Source organism: Magallana gigas, chromosome 6 (assembly GCF_963853765.1).
Source record: "Magallana gigas chromosome 6, xbMagGiga1.1, whole genome shotgun sequence".
In the NCBI taxonomy this organism is placed as follows: domain Eukaryota; kingdom Metazoa; phylum Mollusca; class Bivalvia; order Ostreida; family Ostreidae; genus Magallana; species Magallana gigas.
Window position 1 is genome coordinate 37783126 of NC_088858.1, and position 14853 is coordinate 37797978.

At 32.2% G+C, this 14853-nt stretch overlaps 1 long non-coding RNA gene across 1 annotated transcript; it reads left to right on the forward strand.

Annotated features, from left to right (window-relative positions):
• The first annotated feature begins 869 nt into the window (after positions 1-869).
• LOC117688951 (uncharacterized) lies at positions 870-1853 on the forward strand. The gene is made up of 3 exons (XR_004601303.2): positions 870-1034; positions 1210-1329; positions 1737-1853. It is a non-coding gene; the product is annotated as an uncharacterized lncRNA (long non-coding RNA).
• The last annotated feature ends 13000 nt before the right edge of the window (positions 1854-14853 follow it).

Below are 14853 nucleotides of genomic sequence, written 5' to 3' on the forward strand. Positions count from 1 at the left end.
CAACATGAAATCTTCAGACATTGTCATAATACATGTTACAATATCATATTATATCATTATTTATAGCTATTATATTGAATCAAATGATATATCATTTAACACAATATAGTATTGCAACATTGGATGCAATATCGTATTTGATATAAGTGTATAGATCTATATTGTATCTTACAATGCAGTATATCCAAAAGAATAATGATGAGTTGAACTTTGTATCAGAATAATGTACAAGTGAATCAATCTGATCTCCATTTCTTCATACTATGGCAATGGTCATACAATTACATGTACCGTTAGAAATGCTTACAGTAACGAACTTCTTAATAATAATTGTAAAATGTTAAACATCAAAACGTGTTGCTGAAAAAATTCGCTATTGTAGGTAACATTAATTATGCATTACTTTAAACCAATTATCTTTTTTAATAAGTATATATGCTTTAAAGGGGCTTGGTCACGATTTTGGTCAAATTTCATTTTTCTGTTTTTATTATTTACAATGCTTTAGAAATGCATTTCTAATGAATAATTGAAAACTGGGTGCCAGTCAATGTGTTTTAAGCAAGATACAGGGCTCACAATTCTTTGTCATGTAAACAGGTGCCCTGTTTTTGTTTACATAGGTTCAATATACCAGTAAAAAATCTTTTTCAAGCTGATTTGTCTATCTTAATCATTTTAAGGTGGAAGGCTACATCGTCAAAACATGTCTGACTTCCGTTCGAAACGCCATTGTGTTCCGGATTGATAACATTATGTCGTGGTACAAAATAGCTATACACCGTTTAATTGAACTCTTCTAACTAAGGAGGTGAGATAGGACTGAAATCACCAAAACGCTTAGAAAATAAGTCAATTAGTCAATTTTCTTCCTGTTTAAAGCTTTTAACTAACATTGATTATCAGCTGTTTTGTACGGAAAACGTGGAATCTAAATAATATACAGTTTCCCTGCTCTGCTGCTATTGGCAATACATTTTTGTCATGTCATCTGCATCAGACGATCATACATATGTTGCGGATTATCGATATAGGTAAGTCAAATTTTCATTTAAACTATATATGTATGATGACTATAAAACGAAAGTACCGTAGTTCGATCTCTTGAATTGATCCTAACTTCCCAAATTTAAAAAAAACATTTGCAGTAAAAGACTTTCATTGAAACTTTGACATTAAACTAATGTATTTTGGTTAAAATAAATACAGCTAGGTAGCAATAGCAGTGGAGGCCCGGATTTGCAGGCCAAATAAGGAAAAGACAGAATTCTGAAAAGGAGCATGTTTTTCATTTCCACACATGCATGTGTATCACTATGGACATCTAATGTATGTATTAATATGCGTATGGTTGTTGTTTATAATTGCTTTTGTATATAAAAATAAAATAAAAGGCAATTTAACTACTAATATTTTGTTTAAAAGAGTTAAATATATATAATGCATTCATCAAAAATATAATTTTCAGCTTCAAACATTATCATAAGCACTACTAATCTTATATCTACATATTTAGCATAGACTTGTTCCTTTTTTAATTTTTCTTCGTGATTTTTATCAATTAAAAAATTGATCCCAAGATATTTGAGACCATGTAAAATAAAGAAAGACAACTCTTAAACAGGATCTTTTATACCAAGATTTTTGCAATAATTAAGAATTTCCTTTAATTTTTCAATTTCATTCAATTTCTTTTCTTCATCCTATTAACCAACGAATATTGTTTATATTTTCAGGTTTTTGTGGGATTTTGTCCAGCAGTTTGCCTTAAAAGAATTTTTTTATATTTTAGTTTCATATTTATGTGGATTCTAATAAAAATCATACAAAATTCATTCATGATTTTTTTGTTTTTCATTTCTAAACTTAATAACATTTCACTTTCATAAGATTTTTAAAACAGAAATGTTTAATAATTTGATAAATATGGGGTTATCTGGAACCAGACTGATATTTTAAAAATTCTCTTGAAAATAGTGTATTGTATTTTGAGGTCTATTATTATTGAATTCTGTGCCTAGTATTGGTAACAAATGCATGCAACAAAAATCTCCTACACTTATTTGGTGTAGAGATCCACCTTAAGTGTAAATAAACATTTCGTAACGATTAACACATTCATTTTAGGTCTAAAACTTTAATTTTCACTTATTCATTCAAAATGTAAACAAATGCTTTGTTTACTTAGTGAAGAATTGTGAGCTCCGTAACTCGTTATAACTAGACAAATGACATTCAAATTTTGGTTGCCCATTAAAAATGCCTCACTCAAGCATTGTAAACATTAAAATCGAAAAAAAAAATGTTTGACCAAAATCGTAACCATGCCCATTTAAAATAAACAAAAAAAGATTTGTAAGCTTTCACATCTTTTTAATTTTAGTTGCTTATTGGGAAAGACGTGACTTTTTACAGCTTTTTTATATAAAAGAATTTAAAACACGTGTCCTTTATTCAATGTTAAAATATTTTTCACGCGGAGAAAAAAAGAGCAAATATTGATCATCAATACTCTCTGTAAGACCCAAAATATACTATTTGGTTTTCTTAAGAATTGCTTTATTCTTCAAATAAATTATTAGTACAATTTGATATACTCGAAGAAAACGCCGTTTAATTGTCGCGGTGTTATCCCGTTGCCATTGTAACAGAATAAATATTAAATTGAATTCTTAAGTAATGCGAGCTTAAAGTAAATGCGACAGCGGCAATTGCAGCCATCTAAAACAAGAGGCCAACAGAAAATCTCTCAAAAAGGACTATAAAACTTATAACTTTGTTGGGAAACTTTAAGATCATAATAGAGTGCATGACCTGAATTTGAAAAAATGCAATACTCTGATTTGAAATCATTTCCCCAAAATTTGTTAACTTTCGATATAGGTTAATGGGTATCTTTTGGTAGATATACTAAAACAAGATGACTAGTATACACGTTTAATTGAAAACAACCTTTTATCCCCCATCCCCAGGGGCCAAACAAAAACTCTCCCCATTTAAATGGGGCAATAAAACGACAAAATACAACCAATTTCTACTCCCTTCGCATATTTTAGCTTATCGCTTATCAGTGATTTTCGATGGCCTATTATTACTTCTATTAACAAGTCTTTGTTAATTGAGAAAGTCAAAATAACTGTTTTCATTGGCTGTTTTGTTTTAGATAATATAACTACTTGTATATCCTTTATAGTTAATCATGCAACTTCTCATTTACATTATTTTTATTGATTAATTAACTAATTATGATAAGCAAGAAAGATAACTCCATTAAGAACAAGCAAGTGAAGATTAACTGTAACCCCCCCCCCCTAAACTTTCTTTGAACTCTTCCAACGCTTTCACAATATCTTAACTTTGATACACAACACTTATTTTACATTAAATGCATTAACATTAATTAATATGACCATTTTGGCCCCACCCAACAGTCAGAACCCCAAGCTACATCTAGGACAGTTTAATTACCATATCGGTAGGGTTTCGGTTCTTCATACACTGTCTTACACACGTGTTGGAGAAGAGAACATGATTTTTAAAATATATATATATATATATATATATATATATATATATATATATATATATATATATATATATATATATATATATATATATATATATATATATATATATATATATATATATATATATATATATATATATCAAAAATATGGATCCATTTAGCACCCCAACCCCCCAACCCCCCACCCCCAACATTACTGGCTCTAAAAAGTACTCAGAGTTTTATTTTTTACTTATGATTTCTAATATTTACTGATATTGTACTGTTATTACTGAGCATTGCTGATATTTACTAAGATTAACTGTTGGTACTGAGAATTGCTAAAAATTACTTTGAATATTTTCAAAGTCCAAAATATTGTCATTAAATTATTAAAAAACACATAATTCAGATTAATTAAACACTATTTATGTATTAAACGCAGCTGATATAGTATTATATTATATAATACAATATGGATATACATGTATCCCTCTAACTATTTTTAGAATTGGTAGGACAACAAAGTAGTGCATTTAAGCAAAATAGTTCCTATACTTACAGAGTGTTTATACATTTATTGGAACATTTTTAATCAGAATGCTTGAAACATGTCAGAAAAGAAGATTTGCATTTTAAAAGCAAGTGTCAAAATTGAATTATCATTTGAAGAAAAGAATTGAAATTGTTTCAATGAATCACTCCTAATTTCTTTATTTTCATACCAATTTTCAGATACTCCCAAAAGGGGGGGGGGGGCAACTCCAATAATTCAATTTGTTATATGAAAATTTAAAAAAAAAATAGTCCAAAAAAGTGGGAAGGGGGTGGGGGCCAGGCCCCCCTCCCTCTTTGCCTCCCCCCCCCCCCCCCCACGATGCTACGTGCCTGAGTTTGGCGAAGTTAGGACCAGTAATAACTAAAATATATTTTATAGCATCCTTGATAATGGATATAAGGCTCTGCATCTGTGGTTCCTCTGCCATTCATTTATATTACATTATAATTTCAAGTTAGTCCATATATCAGTTATATTTTACGTATGTCAACAACGCAAGTTGAATTTGTCTGCCATGTTTACTGACCTTGATCGGTTTCAATTTTGGGACAGCCAATGAGAATTCAGGAGCGGATCTTGAACTGAATATAGGAATTCCCCTTTAACGCGGTAAATATGAAGTTTCATTATATATCTTTTCTATAAATGATGTTTTAGTGCCAAAATGCGGTAATATCAATTTTTTACAGACATTCAAGTTTTCACACCCATCAAAAATCCAAGCGTAAATCTCATAAAATCACGCGAGAAATGTCATGGCTGCTGAAAAAAAACGACTGGTAAACATGCTGTGTTTTATCTGGTTTTGATATATATATATACGGTTAGTTTGTTCAAACAGAATTAAAAAGTCATTTTATCTAAAGGAAGTGAAGCATAAAAAGATCTTTTTAGACCGTAGTCAGCCGCATGAAAAATTTATTTTGCACCATTACGGAGATCCTATGGAACTGTAGCCCTCTCCAGTAAACATCAGATCTAAAAAAAAAAAATCGGAGAGATACAAAAATCATTATACATGTATGAGTGATTTTAGTTAGCCAATTATTACTTTACTACTAACAAGTATTTATATATTTCATGTTGCGAGGGGATGCTCCGCTTAGTGGTGCTCTTGTTTCCAGTCCGCTTGAAATAATCCTAAGGACTTGATGCACTACCCATAATTTGCTTTACGATGCTTTTTTTCTGATGGCCTATCATGTACGAGTTTTAATTCAAAACTCATCGTTAGCAAATTTGAATAACGGTCTTACCATAAAAGTGTAAAGGCCCATATGTTCATTAAGGTCCAACGGAAGACCTTATAGTGATTGTAGTGTTTTTCTTTCTTTCTTATTTTTTTTTCTCCTTTTTTCGCAGAATTTCTCAGAGATGGCTGAATAGATTTCCCTGAAATTTTCAGGGATGATAGAAAATGATAATATCTAGAGGTGTTTTTTTCATTTTTTCAAAATTCATTTCCGGTTGTCCGTTTCCTGTCCCGCGACGAAAAGCTTGTGGCATCGAAATCTCAGAAACGATTAAGGCTTGAACATCCAAACTTTGTGGGATGATAGATATATTGTTGTAGATGTGTTTAAACTATATTGTTTTGTTCGTCGCAACTTCCGGTCATCACCGGCAGGTCTTACAAAATTATTATTTTCACGTTCTTTATTTATTTTACATAAAATGAATTTGATAGTATAAATTCTTAAATAAGTCATCTATGCAATGTTAAATTAACAAAAACATTCTACTTCCGGTGAGATATCTTAATTATCTCAGGTAGCTTTTTAAAAACAAATTTTTTTCCCACGAGATCTCAAAAACTATTAGTAAACTATTAATAAAAACACGAAACTTTCATGGATGATAGACATTTGAATGAATATTTGTTTAACTGCTTTCATTTTGTCCACCGTCACTTCCGGTCCACACCGGAAGAGTCCAAACAAACCATGTTGTTTATTAGTTTGACTGTTTTTCTTTGACAATTTTAAATAAATTGATAGACAATAAAGTCCTGTTTTCTAATGTTTAACAAATACTATTCATTTTGTCTTCCGTCACTTCCGGTCCACACCGGAAGAGTTCAAACAAATCAAGCTGTTTGTCCGTTTAACTGTTTATTTCATAGTTTTATTTACTTTCGATAAATAATAATGTAAGGCAAGTAAACAAGAAATGATACATTTAATTTCCATTGAGCACTTCCGTTTGTCCGTTTCCTGGCAACGACTTTAACAACTAAACTTTGTGGGATGATAAACCTATGTTTGTACATGTGTATACACTATTTTGTTTTATCCGGCGAAACTTCCGGTCGTCATCAATATTTGAGTTATTAAAAATATTTTTATTATTTAGCATGGATGTAACCATTTAGCAATAGAAGTACAAAAGGTCATCTACTCATGGTTAAATAAACAAAAAGATTCTACTTCGGGTGAGAGTAAGAGATCAAGATACATAACTTATATGGATGATAGACATTTGATTAAACATGTGTTTAACGGGTTTTTTATTTGGTGGTCCGTCATTTCCGGTTCTCACTCCAAGCGTTCAAGCAAAATCATTTTTTTTTTAAGTTTATATTTCTTTAACGTTTTACTCAGTGTAATGAACAGTAACGTACCGTAAGTAAATGTACAAAAACATCTAGTATTAATTTTTTTATTCACTTTTGTTTGTCCGTGTCCGGTCCTGGGATAAAACCTTTTCTTTACGAGATCTCTTGATAATCCAAACTTTGAGGAAAGACAGAAGAATGTATGAAAATATTTCTATGTTCTGTTTTATCCGGCATATCTTCCGGTTGTCACAGAAAGTACTCAAATATTAACTTTTTATATTATTTTTGTTTTGTTTTACTTAGAAATTAACTGGAAAATTTCTTTACATAATATACAAATTTCATTTTCTTTTTACAAGAGGAATGCAGATTAACATATGAGAAACGGAAGACCTTTTTGTTGCTATAGCAACAAGAGTCTAGTTATAATTATTTCTGGAACAGCCAGCCTCGCCGTAAATGTTGATCGTCGCCTCAAGCGGACGAAATTGTGAGAAGACACTTAATTTTCTATTTTCTTAATCAATTAATTTGTTTTGGGCATTTCCAAGGTTAAAGAACACGTGCGCTTAAGCTATAGAGAATGGGCTCTTTTTCAGTCCCGTTTTTATGTAGAATATAACAACAAATACAGTTTGAACAATTGAGGATTTTTAAAGCGTCTATACATAATCTAATTTCGGAAAAATCGTACCGAACCTTCTTGTCCATTGAAATCAGAGGAACGAGACATTTTAAGGGGCATGGTAACGATTTTTGGTCAAAAATTATTTTTTCGATTTTGATGTTTACAATGCTTCAGTAAGGCATTTTTAATAGGCAACCAAAATTTGAGTGTCATTTGAAGAGTTACAAGCGAGTTACAAAGCTTACAATTCTTTTCTATGTAAACAAAGCTTGTAAATGTTGAAGTGAAAATTCCAGTTTTAGACCTAAATAAATGTGTTAATCGTTTGGAACTGTTTATATATGCTTAAAGGGGCATGGTCACGATTTTGGTCAAAATTTATTTTCTGTTCATTCATTATTAGCAATGCTTTATTGATGCATTTGTAATGATTCTTTGTCATGTAAACAAGGCTCGTGCCCTGTTTTTGTTTACAAATGTTCAATATGCCACTAAAAATCTTTTTCAACCTGATATATCTATCTTCTTTTTCATTTTAAGCATAAACAAACAATTTCTAACGTTTAAAACATTCATTTTAGGTTTAAAACTGGAATTTTAACTTTAACATTCAAAATGTAAACAAAAGCTTTGTTTACATAGCAAAGAATTGTAAGCTGTGTAACTTGGTTATGATTCAACAAATGACACTCAAATTTTAGCTGCTTATTAAGAATGCCTTACTGAAGCATTGTTTACAATAAAATGGGAAAAATAATTTTTGACCAAAATCGTGACCATGCCCCTTTAAGATAAATAATAATAAGAAAGACAAACCAGCTTTAAAAAGATTTTTTTACTGGTAAATTGAACCTATGTAAACAAAAACAGCGCACGGGCCTTGTTTACATGACGGAGAATTGTGACTTCTGTATCTTGCTTAAAACTCATCAAATTTCATTTGATCAATAGAAATGCATTCCTAAAGCATTGCAAATTATAAAAAGACAATAAAATTTGACCAAAATCGTGACCATGCCCCTTTAAATCAACTTTATTCTGTTGGTGGATCGATTAGCGCGTTTACTTAATGCATTTTTACGTCTGGAAAAATATATAATTATATTGTGCAGCTCATCAGATTTTACAAATCAATAAAAACGAACAAAGTAAAGTACAGAAGTTGGTATTTTTCAGAAAGGCTGCCAGATAAATAAATAATGGCCGCCCGATATTATTTTGCGGCTGCCAGCTGTCACTATCCGCCTTTCGTAATTTTCACCCTTTTTGACATATATTGAATATCTCTAAAAGTCTCAAAGTTAGATCTAAAAGTGTTTATGAGAAAAACTGCTTAACGATCTCCGATCCTCAGCAAAGCGAGAAAACTCGTTCTCATATTCGGAAATAGTTTATTCGTACCATGAAGTCCGGCATTTATATTCTTTTGGAAATCTTTTGTCAAAGAAGGAGAATATGTTACTAGTAAACAATCCAACGTGGAGGGAAACTGTCAACGAGCTAGAGACCAGAAAGGTCGGTGCAAAAAAGGGTTCACTAGTTTTTCCACTGGCTGTGACATAAATAACAGCATTTATGTGAGCAATAATGAAACTAAGACTTACGTAGATGATGAAAAGTCTGGATTGGAGTTGGATCACTGTGAAAATGATAGCGAAGAACCGACATTTACCAATATTTTTGATGGACGAAAGATCGTAGAGTTTTCAGTTTTGGTTGATCATCTAGAGCGAGGATGTGTTGTATGCCCTAAACCACTAAATTTAGCAAAGTGTGTAAAAGAAAAACAGTATAATCTTGCGAGCTTATTGTACGTAGAGAGTACCTGCTGCAAGGAGTTGACTATTGTACCAACAGGGAAGAGACACAACATTGGTGCAAATGGCCAAGGTCCTTTTGATGTGAATACTAAACTTGGCGTTGGTATGTATATGAAAGTATATGATAGTGTTGTTCTATGCAGAGCAATGAGAAAATGTTCTGATATATCATTGCAAGACTGCATTATTGGATTCTGTGATACTCTGCCTATGTTGAAGAATTTTGCATCTTGTAATACCACAAATTCAACTCTGGAGACCCTCGTGCTAGAAATTCTAGGCTGTACGTTCGCGGGACATGATGCACTTGAAGACTGTACATATCTACAAAAATTTGTCGAACATCACAGTACAGATTCCTATTATTTGAACTATACTTTCAGTATGAATTATATGATGCAAGTTGTACTCCAGATGGAAGACTCTAAATCTAACTTGCAAACTTTGATGCCCTTGCTAACAAACAAAACAGTGTCTGAGAGCATGGTGAAAAGGATGTCTCTCTCTGGTCTTTCAAAGCATCATCTGCAGTTAGCGTACCAAAGAGGAGGCTTTGATGGTGTACAAAGTGTACTGAGTGAATGTTTTCATGGAACACCAAGAGCGCACAAAGCGCAGGAACATTATTACATCTGTTGTTGACTTTTTGAAAGAAAGATAACTCTTTCTCATACATGATGTAAAGATATTTTCTTTTATTTCCATGATTATAATACTGGATACAGCACATTCTTATTTATTTATTTTACATCTACATATCTACTGAATGTTTTTATGTGCAGCAGTCAAGTGTAATCATACTCTACTGAATACAAATTAGCAAAACCTTGAAGTCACTTCTTTTTCCTTATAAAAATCTATATGGGTGATAATGCATTATCTTTGAAAAACGCATGGAAACAATACATATAAATGCTTCATTTATTATTATAATCATTAGTATGAGACTGTAAAATGTCATTTGCTTTAAAATTTACACTTTCAATTTTTGGTACCTGAGGATCGGAGAACCTTAAAATAAAAACAAATTTTTGGTAGACAGGATGATTAAAATTAAAATTAAAATTTATAATACATTCAAGCGCCTATCTTCTTAAATTCATCACTTCTTTTCATTGTCTGTTTTTCCTCTTTTTCCACGTGAGAATAAATTTAATAGTATTTTAATCATTACTTTTGTCGATTGTCGATTGCAGTGTTTATTATACAAACATGATCAGAAAAAGGCTGGACATTTAATTAGGACAGTCATGTGGTATTTATACATTAATTTACAGAATAATATGTAAACTGTAGCATTTACAGATTTAGTGTGAATTTACAGATTAAAGTGTAAAATTTACACTTGAAAATGTGAACTTTACAGATTAAAATGTGAAGTTTACAATCTAAAATATGAATTTTACAGATTAAAGTTAAGAAAATTTTTAAAAATGTTAAGTGCTTAGTGGCACTAATACGTTTTCGTAATTAAGACTTTTTTATTCCTTGATTGGTATTTTAGAGTAGATACCATGCATGTAAGAAATACTAGTCTAGACATAGTTTTGATGGAATCTAAATCCTATATCTAGGCTTTTCAAGGAAAAGGAGTGGGCGATGATCTTACTATGCAGGCCTTTGAAAAAGAGGACTAAAGTTCTTAAAACAGATGGATTAGAAACTTGTTTAAACGTTAAGATGTTTTATACAATTCTTGTATATAATATCTAAAAATAAAGCCGACTTCTTGAAAACTGACATTACTAGATGTGGGTGCACGACAAGCCATTATAGTTGCATACCGCACTGTGCTATCAAGAGAAAATTACAGTTTCTAAGATACATAAATTCATGGGAACGATCTTATTTATACAACTGCTTTTAGATATTGCACATGAATGAACATGTATTCAAATCAAATTATATTATTCATACGCACAAACACTGCCGAAAGATTCTCCCATAATGATATTGTAAATAAGACGTATTAATTTTGGCCGATGTTAATTCACACTCTTTTTCACTTTACCCTTCCTTTCTTTCCTTCTCCTTTTTAGACGGTGGCTATAAATAGCCACGGTCTATTGCTACCGTCCTGACCGGAAGAGTATTTCTCACAGGGACCCTAGCGGATAAGGAACGATAACTCTGTTACAGACAATGTTTTATCTATGTGTCGATTTCAGTATGAGAACTAATTTTAATCTTATCAGATATTTTAAGCATTATAGCTGCTAATTATTTTGTACATATATTTAAATAATATTTATGAAATTGTGTTTTATTTTAAATTGGCCGTTACCCTGTCTGCTAACGCGGTATCGATAATTTATGCACCAACTGCCAGTTGTGACGTTAAACTCTGTATCAGGGCTGCATAAACTATATCACTGCGATAATTTGCTAAGAGATTTCACAATAATCGCTTCTTGTTTTTTATAATGTAAACAATTGTCAGAAACACACTATTTAAACAAGCAATTTTTCAACGCATTAATTTTAGTTGAGGCGGAATATTAATTTTGTTGTAGCTTATTCCAAAGAATTCACAACAGATACTGACAATAAATATTACATAAATTACATTTTATTTAACTTCAACCGATCAATGGCACACTTTCTTCTACAAGTGTGCATGTGTTTTCAAACATACAAAAAACTTGAAATTTACGATACAAATGTGTTTAATTTTGGACTGACCTGTGATTTACATGAACCTTATTTTGTAACCCACTCAGTCTGTAGGAACATCAATTTTATTACAGGAACCTCAATATTCATCAGACAATATTTACTACTGAATTTGACGCTTTACTTGCTACTGACTTTTTCTCAAACACGCTAATCGATCGACCTCGGATTGTAAAATTCACGTGCAAACCGAGTCGCCATTTTACATTTTACATATATAAACAAACCACATTTTACGATGTTTCAAAGATTTTCAGTTCAGATTTTTTGTAAGCAAATAAGGGATTGAAGACATATGCTGTAAAACCAGGCATGTAGCATCAGGGGGGGGGGGGGGCAGGGGGGCCTCCCCCCCCCCCCCCACTTTTTTTTCGCAGCAGCAAGTTTTTAAAAATTTACATATAAAAAATGGAATAATCATGGAGTTGCCCCCCCCCCACTTGTTTGTGGGAGTATGTAAAAAATTGATATGAAAATAAGGAAATGAGTAGTGAAAATGAAGTTATATAGTTCGCCCCCCCCCCCCCCCCCGGATTAGGATTTTGAAGATTTTGGGAAACTTAAAAGCTTCCGGTTTTTTTTTTTTTTTTTTGCTTGTCAAGATTTTTTGGATGAGTCTGCCCCCCCCCCCCCCCACACACACTTTCAAAAACGATGCTACGTGCCTGAAAATGTCTTATGGATTTCACGGCGTGTCAGCTCGTGTATCTCTAAATAATTTGCAGCAAACGCTAGCTTTTTTTTGTGAGAAAAAACAATCGGTTTAACTCATGCAGTATTCCATATACATTTATTGTACATTGTGAACAGTAATGTAAGAGATAATAGTTTTGTTCACTAACCAGTTTCTGACGATTTTTTTCGCAATAAACTGAATAACGCAATTTGATGAGCGAAGTACAATCTCATTCTGTGACTTTAATCCATATGCGCCCGTCAACGTCTCTGCTATTAGAGAACCTTTTCTTTGGTTTTTGGGGGATTTTTTCACTAACAGATAACATTATTACACATGTACGTAAATATCTCCCCTTTTGTTCTCAAATAATTTTTATCCCGCGAGTACAACTCTATTATGAGCTTTCTTCGACATTTGTTTCCATAATAGGCAGGCCTTATATATAAATGCGCCAGTTTGTTGCGACTCGCAATCGAAATACACAACGGTTAGAAAGTGTCATCACTCAACGAAATGCTACATCAGCCATTGCGTATACATCCATGCTATATTTGCGATAAATAATGAAACATGAAGGCAAAAAATGTGCTTCATAGATGACTGTTGTTTTCCGCTGAGCTACAGAACTATCAGGCACGTAGCACCTGCCCCCCCCCCCCCCCCCCACTTTTTCTAGCAGCAATAAATTTTTTAAAATTAACATATAAAAAATTAAAGAATTATCATGGAGTTGCCCCCCCCCCCACTTTTATGGGAGTATATAAAAAATTGATATGTAAATAAGGAAATGAGGAGTGAAATTGAAGTTATATAGTACGCCCCCCCCCCCCCCCCCCGGATTAGGATTTTGAAGATTTTGGGAAACTTGAATTTTTTTTTATTTTTTTTTTGCTTGTCAAGATTTTTTGGATGAGTATGGCCCCCCCCCCTTTCAAAAACGATGCTACGTGCCTGACTATAGCTTTCCGGAAATATTGCTGGGATTTGCGAACCCTAGATATAGTGTATATAGTACATGCAAAGAATAAAATGATATTTATATACACAGCTGTACGGTCAGAAAAACATGCGTTCAACTTGGATTTTGTTTGTTTGGTTTTTTTGAAAACTAATTTTGAATTATTAATCAATATTTGTTGTAAGTTTACTAGAAGAGTTTAATGTAGCAGGTAAATTATGCGAGTTAAAGTGTACTGAGAAGCGATAAAATATACATTTGACTTTCCCGAATCCATTCAAATGGTTTGAATGAATCTATAGCTAAATACAATTAATGATTAATAAAACTGCCGCGACTGTTTATTGTATGATATTTTTTTTCAAATTTTTATTCACTTTCGCTGTGAAAAAATGAGAAGCGATAAAATATACATGTGACTTTCCCGAATCCATTCAAATGGTTTGAATGAATCTATAGCTAAATACAATTAATGATTAATAAAACTGCCGCGACTGTCTATTGTATGATATTTTTTTTGAATTTTTATTCACTTTCGCTGTGAGCAAATGGATCCACTAAAGTCAAAGATAAAATATTGATTGACTCTTCTGTTTCATGATGACAAGCAATACCAGTTTTATCAAACAGGTTCTTGTAAACTTTTCTGTTTTCTTTACACCTAAATGTATCAACTGACTATGAAGACAAAAGCAAGTTGATGGTTCACAAAACTGCAACTTTTTCCCCGTGAAGAAATTAACGGAAAATGCTGTCGAGAGGGACAATAAACATACTACATGTCTACCAAATAATCAGTAAAAACCTGATAAGTATTTTATCCATTTATTATATCCAATCCACACTTTTCAAAAGTTGTTCCCCTTTACGGGGTCAACCCAAATGTCAAAAGGGAAAACCCCCCAAAAATCCCCTTCTTTATACAATCAAATATTTGGGCGTACTGTGATGAAATAGCTTTGGATTTGATTTTAATTATTCATTCAATATGTGATGGCAACCCACATATTTAATGAGTCATTCTGGGGCAATCAAAATACAAACATGTAGTACATGTATTACCTAAAACGGAGTTTTAATGTCAACTGATATAGATACAAACATAAAGATACAAACTTCTATACTACAAAGGCTACTGTGATAAATCTATGGGTTTTCATCAAAAGATGACGATAAAGAGAGACGACAACATTTGTAAAGTGTGGATTGTGATCACAACTACAATTTCCACAGAATTATTCATGTAGAAAACTCACGACCAGTTGTGCGAGTAAGCCTTAAGTATTAGTACATGTATGGGATAGTGGCTTTGGATTTTCGACAACCATATTTACTAAATATCATACATGTAATATGCCACTTTCAAACGGCGCCACCGTCTAACAGTACTATAACTACTTTGATTCTTTATTTTCTGTCTTTCTGTCTTTCATTTTTGCATTTCCAAAGGGGATGACGAATGTAACCGCCGTAA